Genomic DNA, 9,656 nt, shown 5'->3' on the forward strand with positions numbered 1-9,656 from the left:
CTCATCCACAGAATATTGATACTACAAAGGTCACGTTACGCAACCATGCAGAAAGACTGCCATATGCAATAGAATAAATGCTGCTGGAAAAATTGGCTGTTTATGTGCATCAAGAAAGTGAGTATCTATTACCTGGAAAACAAGTCTGTGTAAATACAAAGTAGAATGACTTGGGGCATCTGCGGTCATTTATTAGTGGGTAAGTTCTGAGGAAATTGTTCATGCTTCTGGAACTTGGGTTTCCTGCATCTCAGATGAGGACCACAGTACCAGCACCACTATGTTATTGGGAGGATGATGTTCGACACAACAGAGAACGAGCCTGTCTATGCTTGCCGCCTCCAAGGCTCAGAGCCTGGATGAGTTTTCCATCCTTCTCTTTCAATGTCCGTGTTTCCAGCTCCAAATGAGATAGTGGACAGAGACTGTAGCTTACAGAGTGGTTTTGGTTTACACAGGTAGATTTCTAACAGCTTTTCTTATTTAAAAAAGCATAAACTGTGTTGTATGAAAGGAGAGAAGGTGAGCCGTCCCCTTGACAAGGATGGAAGAGGCCGTTGAGCCTGATGCCCGCACACCGGCAAGGCATTGCTGCCTCCCTGGTGGCACCTGAGCATCATCTTTTGCTTCTCTAATGAAGTGTGGGGACAAAGGGGGGCTTCGCGTGTGCTCTGTGGTGAGCACAGCCTCTGTGGTGAGCACAGCCGACTGTCTAGAGAAACGGAATTGCCACATTGTGCACCGGAGACTAATGTAACAGTGTGTCAACTATACCCCCCAAAAATAAAAGTTTCCTTCCCATTGTCTGTCAATTGGGCGAATCTCAAACTTACAGAGGCATTGCTTTCTGAAAGTCTCACAGGTCTCGAATAGTATTTAGTTATTTATTTTAATTTTTTAATTTTTTATTTATTTTTAAAATTTATTTTTATTTATACATTTATTTAATTTTCTTATGTTATGTTAGTCACCATACATTACATCATTAGTTTTCGATGTAGTGTTCCATGATTCATTGTTTGCACACGACACCCAGTGCTCCATTCAATACGCGCCCTCCCCAATACCCATCACCGGGCTTACCCATCCTCCCACCCCCCTCCCCTCTGAAACCCTCAGTTTGTTTCTGGAGTCCATAGTCTCTCATGGTTTGTCTCCCGCTCTGATTCATCGAACTTATACCTGCGACATTTCAAGAGACCATTCTCATAGACTTTGATATTTCCCCGTATTTGGATTTTAGTACTGGAAAATTTGCCTGCAGTCTTCCTTTTTGCCTTCAAATGGGGACTGACCACCCAATAAATTAAACTACACACACCAGAAACCAAACCAACCAAACCGAACAAAGAAATAAAAAAAGGTTATTCCTAATATAGAAGAGAATATTGCAGTTCAAACTGTAAGAGCTGGATTTGTGGTTCCAGACGATAACTTTGGGTCAACTTTGACTTTCTAGACCTAGCTGGATGACTCCCCGTTACCAGCTGTCTCTTGTAAAAGCTTCAGATGAATGTTTATTGATGAATTTGAGTTGTGTTAGCATGCAAATCCCTTTACATATCCGTTTATAAAGTTCTGTATCACAGATAAAGCCAAGAAAAACATTTTTTTCTTCCTTTCTTATAGGAGAAAAATGAACTAATACCTCTGAATGGTTTTTATTTAGAGATAAATAATATACATTGTTTTCCTTTAGTTGGAAATTTATAAATAGAGTTAGTGATTATCACATATGGGATTCTGGTTTAGTTACCATGGGATTGTGTTCAGTTTATGTTGCTAGATAATAGTAAAAGAGTATAATTGGTATTAAAAGAAAAAAAAAGAGCTTTATCGCATTCTTTATTGCAATTAGGTATTTTATTTTATTTATTTATTTATTTATTTTTTTAAAAGATTTTATTTATTTATTTGAGACAGAGAGAATGAGGGGGAGGAGGGTCAGAGGGAGAAGCAGACTCCCTGCCGAGCAGGGAGCCCGACGCGGGACTCGATCCCGGGACTCCAGGATCATAACCTGAGCCGAAGGCAGTCGCTTAACCGACTGAGCCACCCAGGCACCCCGCAATTAGGTATTTTAAAAAGCCTATAAAGCCATGAGGCTGTATGAAATTGTTTGCTCCTTGCAGATGTGTGATGTGTGTGTGGATAATTTCTGACTTTGACTGATGGAGAACCACACACAATGGCCATCAATGCTATGCCTTGGGACTATGGTTTTCATTAGACTGGTCTTTGCATGAGTTTATTTTCACCAAGGAAATAATGTCTTCTAGCATGATGATAACTGACTACTCTTCAGACTTTATTAGGCTTTTCTTCTCTAAAACTGGGTCTAAAAATGTAGCTCTAAGCAGCTATCAATGCTAACTACATCTAGCTTGACTGAAATGCTGAGCTCATAGTCAAAACTTATGGGGAAATAAAATTTTAGAAGCTCCTGTGCAGACCTTGACAGATAGTGACTTTGGTCATAAGTAGACACCATATGGAGCATTAAACAATATTTAACACATGCACATCAAATCTTTAAGCAATGATTTTTGAAATTATCCATCTAAAAATAATTTTAAGGCTATTTCTCCTTTTCTGCCTTCTCTCATGCATTTATAGAAAAGTTACTAGTGTCAGCCCTAGACCAGGGGATTAATACCCCCTATTTCATTTTCATCCAAGCTCTGTGAGATAGGGGTACTATCATTGCTGTCAAGGCCATTGTTGTTGATATCTTGTGTTTTACACATGAGAAAACTAAAGATTGAAAGGAGTTAAGTGATTGGTTCAGGATCCCCCAAATAGTAAGTGTTGAGTGAATAGAGTGTAAGACAAACCAAAAAAACTCTTGAAAAAAATTTGTGGGGTTTTCTTAATGAGTCAGAGAATGTGATTTATTAAAACAATGAAAGAAAAAAAGGAAAGAAGGAGAAAGAGAGAGAAAAGAAAAAGAAAAGAAAGAAAGAGAGAGAGAGAGAGGGAGGGAGGAAAGGAAGAGGGAGAATATTTGGAAGCCGTTGATAGGTAAGGGTAATGCTACACAGATTAAGTCCTGTCATCCTATCTTGTTACAAAGTTGTGGCCTGATCAGGAATTCTGCTCGAGAGAGAGACACCGTTTTCATTTCCCTTCCTTCCTCAATGACATAACGGATGCAGTACTTACTGCCTTATTTTTCTCAAATTGGAACATTTTCATTATCTTTTCCTTCTCTTCTCTTTTGGTTTGTTCACTTGTCACAAAGAAATTTTCACTGAAATACTATAATTTTCCTAATAGTCAGCGAAGATTACCTTAGAGCACCAGAGACCACGCAGAGTATCAGGCTGAGCAGTTTGGGGGGTGGGGTGGAGGCGTTCATCCTGACTTGTCTGCCGCAGCCTGTCTTCTCAGAGACCAGCGGGGGTGGAAAAGCCACAGGACGGTACTGATGGGGAGCTTTCCCAACTGTTCCATTTCCTCACCACATTTCCACTGTGCTTTCCAGCCACCCTCCCTCCCTCCCTCCTTCTCTCTCACTCCCTCTCTCCCTCTCGCCTCCCTCCCTCCCTCTCTCCTCCTTCTCCCCCCTCCCTCTCCCTCCTTCCCCTCTCTCTACCTCTCCCTCTCTCTTCCCCCCTCCCTCTTTTTTTCCCTCTCTCCCTGTCTTTCTCTCCCTTTCTCTCCCTCCCTCTCTCTCTCTTTCTATAACTGCACATTGGGAAACAAATTTCCACAGTGAAAAGAAATACAGGCTTTGGAGTCAGAATATGCAGGATCTGCCAAAGGCATGCAGCCTTGGGCAAAGCACTTAACATTTTGAACCTTAGTCTCCCATATGTGGAAGGCAGATAATATTATACACTGTCAATTTTCTAATACAGACTATATGGTACAACATAGGCACAGATCTGTTACAGTGTTTGGGATGTAAACTAGACACTAAATGCTATTTCCATTTCTTTCTCAATATAATTTTATTACTTTGTCTCTGACAAAGCATTTTATTTGATATGTACACACTGGCTTTAAATATGAGTCCATAAGCATAGTCTGATGCAAAAGTATAAATGATTTTCAATGGAGTTAAGTTCATTAAATAAAAATGCCTGTTATTTCTAAGGTGCCATATTTGGCGCAACAGAGGATGAGATTGAGTGAAGCATGATCTCTATTTCTAAGGTATTACATTCTACATGAATCTTAAGGAGAAAAGTTAAAAAATTACTAGGTTAGTTAGTAGGTTGGATCTTACATAATGATGAATAATCTAGATTGTAAATAGTGGCTTAAATTATTAAAGCAATGATCAGAGAAGTAAGGCTTCCATAGAAAGAAGTATTGTAGTTCTAAGGGTTATCAGGGATAGTCATAAGATACTAAATAAAACAAAGAAACATATTGATGAATTATTTAAGGATGAAACAAGATAAATATAGACATCCCTCAATTTAATTATGGACTGGGATCTGACAGCAAAATTTAAATTGTATTCTTTTCAGACTGTCCCACTTAAAGGCTTATTGCTAGTGTTCTTAACACTTGGAACCTTTGTGTCTTTTCTGGGTTTATCAGTATCAGAACTTTTGGGATCTCGAATGCTGTTCTTTTCATAGGATCAGCATTAATAATGTCGGGACCCTTCAAGAGCACGGTAGGACTCACGAAATGTACAACATATGGTGGTCATTAAAAAGCAAAAATGGAATCCAAGACTAAACCTGAGAAAGAATTAGTTTTTGAGCATGATTAAATGCCAGCCAAGATTAGATGCGCTTGAAAGAATATCTGCAACAAAAAGTTTGAAAATTGTTGCAGATAACTAAAGAAGTAGATAACTTTGAAACATAGAACTCATTTCTTATCAATAACTTAGAAGTGTAGAAATACATCTTTTATAATTGGCATGACAAGAGAAATAGTTTATTAACTTGTAGAAGAGAGTCCCAAGCTTCCAGAGAAGGGATGGTTAATTGCAGCAGTAATCAAGTTGGAGTCATACTACTTCCCATTCTTTACTGAGTGGATCAGTTGCTTTCTTAAATGATTTCCTGTATCGTTTGGAGGAGGAAATAATTTTCCTGACTTTAAGCCTGAACCACCTTTGTGATAGCATTTTTGTTTTAAGCTTATGATCCACTCTTTAAAGAGATGGTTCGTGTCGGTATGGGGTAAGCAAAGCTGTGGTAAGCTGATTTATACATGCTGCAAACATCATTTTAGCACCTGGGTGCTTGCTGGTAAAAATGACTCTCTCCCTCTGAAGATTATTATAATAATCTTAGCTATAAGCATAACTAGTGAATATTCTCAATATATCTTCCTTGAAATTCTCCACCATCAGCAGAGTATCGCTGGATCCTGTCCTGCCTCCCCATGCAGGAAAAAAATGCTTAAAGGTAACACCAGACAGGAAGAGCTTCCGTAAGTGGCAAATGATTAAAATATCATAATCACCTCCAATTGTTTTTGTTACTTGAAGATATTTTTCTGTGCAGGAGCACAGCTTTATGAAATGCTGGCTAGAGTTTATAATAACTCCATTACTTAGATGCCAGACAGGTAAGACAAAATGAGGTCTGTGGTGTCTCTAGGTATTTAATTATAATTGTAACTCTTGTTGAGAATCCATGATAAATATTACTATGTTGCCACAACGGGATAAAGAGATCATGGTAGTGAGTGTGTCCCATGTTTTTGTTACACCCTCTTCCATGTGCTTTCTTTGTCTTCTGCAATGTCATTGTGAGTCAGCTGGGGTACTTGCTACTTTACCTGCCTTCTAGGTCACATTGTTTCTCTTACTGCATTTCCTATACTTTTACATTCATTTATTGAGGTAAATTTCCTGGCTTATATATTTTAGATCTAGATTATCATTTAGGTACTTTTTTATAGATTCCAATTATATGGTAAAATTTTGGTGTCTATTACATCTTTGGTTCATCTTTTGAAATATTTTGGAATATATTTCTCACCGTTCTTCCTTTATATTAATTCCAGTATCTTGATCATGTTGGGGTCTATTGTTTCCTTCCTTCCTTCCTTAAAAGGGGGGGGGTAGGGAGGGGTAGAGGGAGAGAGAGGGAGAGTCCCAATCAGGCTCCATGCTCAGTGTGGAGTCCGACTCGGGGCTTAATCTCACGAACCTGAGATCATGACCTGAGCCTAAATCAAGAGTTGGATGCTTAACTAATGGAGCCACCCAGGCATCCCTGGGGTCTATTGTTTCTTTTTACTTTCCTTTTCATTTTTATTTATCATATAGTCTTGCCTCTTTGCATGCTTAGTCATTTCTAGTTATATTCTGGGGAATGTATTAAAGACTTATTTAGACTCTGGTGATGCTTGTCTTCAGAGAGTTTCTAATTTGATGTCTTGCCGAGAAGACATGTCTGTTTTCAAAGGAATTCCAAATTTTTGCCTGTGTTCTCCTGTCCTCCAGAAATGGCCTTTTCTGGGAGCCAAACCTGAATCCCCATCAGCTGGATATTCATTTTCAACAGGTGCCCCAGCTCAGTCTTTGCTGTTGATCTTTAGTGTTAATTGGCTCCCTCTAGAGATTTTACCTCATGCATGATTTATTTTGCAGGACTGTTTTCCTGGGATGTCATAGGGTCCTGAGCACTGTGAGAATCAGGAGATTTCAGGCTGAGTTTTAGAACCTCTCAGCCAGCCTCAGGATTTTGCAAATGTCTTTAGTGAAAACCAGATGACTATTTGAGGCCTTCCAGTTTGTCGTTCTAGACTTGCAACTGTTCACTAGTTTCTCTTTCCAACAGTGACAGACATCTGTCTGGACCCAACCCAAACCCATGTTCAAAACTGGCAAATGTCTCTCAGAGAAAAGAGCTGGTTATCATGAGCTCGTCTGTGAATGGGTCTCCCTCCCTGGAAATTTTTTTTTTTTTAAAGATTTTATTTATTTGACAGAGAGAGATACAGCGAGAGAGGGAACATAAGCAGGGGGAGCGGGAGAGGGAGAAGCAGGCTTCCCGTGGAGCAGGGAGCCCAATGTGGGGCTCGATCCCAGGACCCTGGGATCATGACCTGAGCCGAAGGCAGACGCTTAACGACTCCACCCAGGCGCCCCTTCTCCCTGGAAATTTTAATCCACCAATTCCTCATTGTTTTCATAGTCCTCTAAGTGACTTGAAAATGTTATTTTGTAAAATGTAATTTATCACTTTTTTTTTCTGTATTCGTGGGAATATTTCCCTACTTTGGCTTCCCAAGATCCAACAAGAAAGCATGCATTCCAGGCCATTAGTTTTTAAGTGAGATGTAAAAAATAGATTGTTCAGAGAGAAATGCCCAAGGGGTACAAGGGATTCATCTGAGAGTATTAAAGAGCTGCTTGTAGGCAGCAGTGATTTTGGCTGTGAATAGAGGTAATCCAGGAACTGTGACTATCTGTTTGCAAATAGTTGAAAGATTTTCTCGTGGCAGAGAGATTAGATGTTTTGTGTGTGTTTTGCCTCAGATGATTGGAAGATGCTAAAAAGAGACAGATTTGAGGTCTAAGGAGGAAGTATGTTCTTTGAGATCTCAGATCTATGAGAAGACAAACTGTAGTATCTTGGGGGAGGATGCATTTTCTCCTGTTGGAGTTGTGTAAGCAGTTTGGGGGGTTTTTGGTGAGTGTGAAGAGGATGGGGGTAGCTGGGCCCTTATGACTCCTTCTGGTCCTGTGGTTCTATGAATTACTTCTGTGTTCTCGCCCAGTGTCACAGCTCACTTCTGTTTACGTGGCAGCAATGATGATTATTACACACCTTGCACGGGATACAGGAAGCTTTTCTGGACTCCGTACCTTAGGCTACTCGAAGTTATTTATGTCACAGCTCTGAGTTCTTTCTCTGGCAAATTACTTCTGTAGTTCTCTTTCCATCTAGGACTTGAATTAAAAAGATTTATGACTGCCTGAGCGTAAGTTGGTAGCAATACATCATGTGAACATTCTTCTTATTCTATGAAAACATGTGTTTAGAACCAAAGTCCACTCTCCATAGTTAAGTACCTATTCAGAGGAGAGAAAAGTGGTGGCATATTTTCAATGAGTTAAGGTCCTTGATACAGCAATTATGCCGTTTCTGGTGTAAGCTGTGGGGTCTATCATAATCACTACATGTCACATGCAGATTTCATCATTGTTAGAATAACGTGTGCCTGGCAAAAGTGCTCCCTGGTTGAATTTTAGAATAATACACATGTGACCTCTGTGCAGATGTAAGAGTTGATGGTTGCACTGTATTTGATTGCAATCTCCATGTAATGTTGTAATATGCACTCGTTTATTACAGATATAACAACGATAGCATTAATAGTGGTAACAACTGTACCTTTCTACTTTTCAAAGGTTTTTTCATGTATAATATTAGGTCATCAGCACATAAGTCTCTGTGGCAGACAGGGCAGTCACCAGACTTCCAAGTTTATATAGGAGGAACCGAGGTCCGTAACTCTTGGTGGGTTTGCTCAGTGTCACAGGGCTGGGGGACAGTATCAGGACCAGGTGCCTCTGCCCCCCACTTTCCATCTTTAACAGCAGGATGTTTCCCAGGAGCCCTGCATCCAGTTGTAAAGTCTTTAGGATTGAGCTAGCTTTTTGTGGATTGACCCTTCCACAGGGTGATGCCACCCCCGGGGGCCCCAAATAAGCATCCTGAGCCCTGTTTCAGACTCACTTGAAGAGGCAGAGGTCCTCTTGAAAGAGTTACTCCTGCTATGAAGAAAGAGTGACCAAGCCAGGACAGGGGCGGCCTCAGCGGGACGCCTCCGTGAGTGAGCTCACTTTCATGTGAAGTGGAAATATTTAGGGAGTTTCAGTGACCAGTGAAAGATACTTTTACTCCTTTTCTGGAAAATTTGGGCTTTTAGGAATGTTATGACCCAAATATGAGAATTCTGTACACACAAGAGCTCTCCATCCCTGTCTTTCTTATGTCCGTCTACCATCTCTCTAGGAACTTTGAACCTGGCAAGGGCTAACGGTACAGAAACTATTCATGTAGTTGCTGTAAAAACGGCCTGATGTCCCATTCTGGGGGATATTCCACTACAGCGCTGAAACACTTCTTCAGGGAAGAAGTGAAGTGCTAAGAGACATTCCTTTGTCTCTGGGAGCCCGTCTGATTCTGCCCCTCCACTCATGCTGTCTACACTCTATGTGGCCCGTGTTTCCACCTGTATTCAGCTTGACTGCTCCTGACAGCATGGGGAAGACTGGAAAGTTATCTTCAAAGATGGTATTACCAAGTCCTTAGATTCTAAGATAATGAAGGGGTTCAGTTGTCTTTGCAGAACTTTAGTCATGAAAATAGTAACGAATTTATTCTCAGATAAAGGTGAAATGTCTTTTTTTTTTAGCATCTAATAAATGGATCTTAAGTACATATTGGAGATGTTTTTCAAAAAAGCAGATTCGCTTTATGGCATTTACTACTTTATTGAGGGCTCGTCTCAAGATCTTAGAGACTGGTCTATTGGACAGTTGGGTATCTCTGCCACCAGGGAACTGAGACTTGGGTAAGTACAACAGTTGAATGGCAGAACAATAAGGGGTAGAGAGATCGTGTGTTAGCCAGGAGCCCTACGGCCAACGTAAGTTTGCCAAGGGGAGAAGCCACAGGTGGAAGTCAGGTCAGTTTGAGGTGTGGGTCAAAGAGCCAATGTCATTC

The 9,656-nt window shown here is 40.4% G+C and overlaps 1 non-coding gene across 1 annotated transcript; it reads left to right on the forward strand.

Moving 5' to 3' along the window:
- The first annotated feature begins 500 nt into the window (after positions 1-500).
- Positions 501-625, forward strand: LOC123326132. The gene has a single exon (XR_006540911.1). It is a non-coding gene; the product is annotated as a U6atac minor spliceosomal RNA (small nuclear RNA).
- Positions 626-9,656: the final 9,031 nt, after the last annotated feature.

Source organism: Neomonachus schauinslandi, chromosome 10 (genome assembly GCF_002201575.2).
Source record: "Neomonachus schauinslandi chromosome 10, ASM220157v2, whole genome shotgun sequence".
In the NCBI taxonomy this organism is placed as follows: domain Eukaryota; kingdom Metazoa; phylum Chordata; class Mammalia; order Carnivora; family Phocidae; genus Neomonachus; species Neomonachus schauinslandi.